This window comes from Myotis davidii, unplaced genomic scaffold, assembly GCF_000327345.1.
Source record: "Myotis davidii unplaced genomic scaffold, ASM32734v1 scaffold38, whole genome shotgun sequence".
NCBI lineage: Eukaryota > Metazoa > Chordata > Mammalia > Chiroptera > Vespertilionidae > Myotis > Myotis davidii.
This window is the reverse complement of record NW_006291383.1, coordinates 3,984,094-3,987,189: the sequence shown is the minus strand read 5'-3', so window position 1 is coordinate 3,987,189 and position 3,096 is coordinate 3,984,094. Positions and strand designations below refer to the sequence as shown.

Sequence of the window (3,096 nt, the reverse complement as noted above, 5' to 3'; positions counted from 1 at the left end):
TGCGGAATATAATGAACAACTTAAATTGAGGGAAAAAAATAGGTCCAGAGACAGAGAAGCATCGAACAGACTGTCAAACTTCAGGGGGCAGGAGGTAGGCGGGTAAGAGATCAACCAAAGGACTTGTATGCATGCATATAAGCATAAAAAATGGACATAAGACACTAGGGGGTAGAGGAGGCCAGGGGATTGTGAAGGGCGGGAAAAAAAGGAGACATATGTAATACTCTTTGTAATACTTTCAGCAATAAAACAATAAAATAAAAAAATTAAAGAAAAGAACATCCCTTTTCTACTTGGTAACATCTTAAGACCTATCTAGGAAGAACTGTGGCATTGTGAGGAAGGAAACATGGTCCTTTTTAATAATAAAAAAAATCCCCAAGTTATTTATTTTATTATTAGTTGTATTATTATTTGCATTCTTCTAGTTCTTTTAGTGTTGTATTTGGGTATTATATTTGGGATCCCCATGTTTCCAAACCCCTCCCCCTACCATTGTTAGAACAGAAAGGCCAGCCATTCCACTTCAATAGTAATGTACCTTATCTATAGTTAGAAATGCTCTCTGTATGGTTTTCCTTTGGCCAATTGATGAACAAAGATAATTGACCTATTACTATTGACCAAAACTGATGAGGAATCCTATATAATAAAAGGGTAATATGCAAATCGACCGAATGGCAGAACGCCTGGTTGCTATACGTGCACTGACCACTAGGGGGCAGACCCTCACACAGGAGCTTCCCCCTGGTGGTCAGTGGGCTCCCACAGGGGGAGCGCTGGTCAGCCAAAAGCCGGGCTCTCAGACTGCGAGAAGGTGCAGGCTGTGCTGAGGGACTCCCCCCGTGCGCCCCCCCCGCCCCCCACTTAGTACACGAATTTCATGCACCGGGCCTCTAGTCTGTGATACTTTTCTACCTCTTCCCTCACCCCCAAACTTACTAAATGAACCCTTTCAAGTCAGAAAGCTGCAAAACTCATGGGGTAGATTTAATTTGAATAGCGGTTTGATTAACCAGACTTTGAACTTTCCCCCCACACAGATGACTTCTTGTTTTCTTCTCAGTTTGGAGATGGTTGTGCACCTTAGTTTTCTTTCATTCAACATGTATTTGAGTGCCTTGTGTGCACCAAAAACTGATCCAGACAATAGTGAGCAGCCATGAATAAGGACAAATAAATGAACAAGATACTTTCAGAGAGTAGTAATGTGGACATAATAGAATAAATGGCATTCTGGAGGGGGATCTTTTCTAGTGTGAAGGAAAGCCTCTCTCAGGAAATGATATTTGAGGTAATCATGTGAAGTAGGAACTTGAGGTAGAAATAATTTTGGCATGTCAAGAGGATCAGAAAGAAGGCCAGTGTGGTTAGAACACAGTGAGCAAAGGGAATAGTGGCATCAGATGATAACAGAGAGTTAGGCAGGTGTCAGTCACATATGCCTTGAAAGTGTTGGGAGATCACTGAAAGGTTTGTTGTTGTTTTTTGTTTTTTGGGGGGTTTCTTTTGTCACTGAAAGGTTTTAAACAGGGGAAAAATATATTCCATTACATTGTTAAAGATCCCTTTGGCTTAGCTTTGGAGAATGGGTTATAAGGGCCAAGTGAGGGGCAGGGACATTAGTTTGGAGAGGGTATTGCTCTAATAAGGACTAGAGGCAACATCAGCTAGGACTCAGGAACAGTGAGAAGATTAATAATAGCTTCTGTTTATTGATTGTTTACTTTGTGGATGGATTTGCTCTCCTTGTGCCCCTCCCCCGCAATGTAAACTGGTAGGATTTGTGGGAGTGGAGTATGAGTTGGCAGTGAGGGAAAAGAGAAATCAAAGATTATTTTGGGGTTTTGATGTAAGTGGCACCCTTACGGAGATGAGGTTTGGGAAACCAATATGGTAGAGGAAATCAAGAGTTTTGTTGGCCATGTTACGTTTTATGTTAGATATACCAAGGGGCAGTGCCAGATAGGCAGATGGATAAAATACAGGCATACCTTGTTTTATTGTGCTTTGCGTTATTGCACTTCACAGATGTGTTTTTTACAAATTGAAGGCAAGGCCCTCCACCAGCAAAAAGAATACAACTTGCTTTATTGAGGCAGTTCCTTTATTGTAGTGGTCTGGAACCAAAACAATATTTCAAAGGTATGCCTGTCATCTAAATCTCAGTAGGGAATTAATTTTTGGAGACAAATTTGGAGTTAGCATTGTATACATATTGATTTACCTCTGTGTCACAAGTCCCAAAGACCACTCCTATGTTTGGTGATTTCAGGTAGAAAGGATACAAAGTAAAATCAGTAAAGGGAAAAGGTGCATGGGATGAAGTCCAGAGGAGACTAAGTGTAAGCTTCCAAGAGTCCTTTCTTGTCAGAGCAGTGATTTCTAGCCCGTGTGCCACAGAATTTTTAAAACATGCAATATCTAACTAGTCAAGGACACTGACCTCTTTTCCTTTAGATTGTCAGATTAAAAAGTGACAATAGCCAACACAACAATAGTCGCTGGTGTGAATGAATCAAAATTATACCTTTTTTTTAAGTCCTCACCTGAGGATATGTTTTTATTGATTTAGGGGGAAGAGAGAGAAACATCGCATCAGCTGCCTCCCATAGGTGCCTCAGCCAGGGATCACATTCAAAACCTAGGTGTGTGCCCTGACCAGGAATGGAACATGCAACCTTTTGGTGTATGGGACAACACTCCAACCAGCTGTGCCACCTGGCCAGAGCTATGCCTATATTTTTGTCAGATTGGCAAAAATATAATTTTTGGTGTGCCACAGAAGTTTAGTAATTAGTTTATGTGTGCTATGAGATGAAAAAGGTTGAAAATCACTGCAGTGGAGTCACAGGACACATACTTAACTCCTCCTGCATTGAATTATGGCAACATATGTGAAATGTGTACCTGGGAAGCTCATTAGAGACTCAGTGCCCAGGATTTTTATTGTGGTTGGCCACAGGCATCCTCTGCCAATATTTCAGAAAGAATGCAGGTGTTCAGCATAAACCATATTGTTTGCACAAATAATTTAGGCACAGTAAACCACCCTTACTAGTTAGGAAATGGCAGGGACATTTCTGAAACCAA

At 41.1% G+C, this 3,096-nt stretch overlaps 1 protein-coding gene across 5 annotated transcripts in view; it reads left to right on the top strand.

Annotated features, from left to right (window-relative positions):
• RPRD1B (regulation of nuclear pre-mRNA domain containing 1B) overlaps positions 1-3,096 on the top strand; it is a 59,640-nt gene that overhangs the window by 8,519 nt on the left and 48,025 nt on the right. The gene's annotated exons all lie outside the window — the stretch shown is intronic.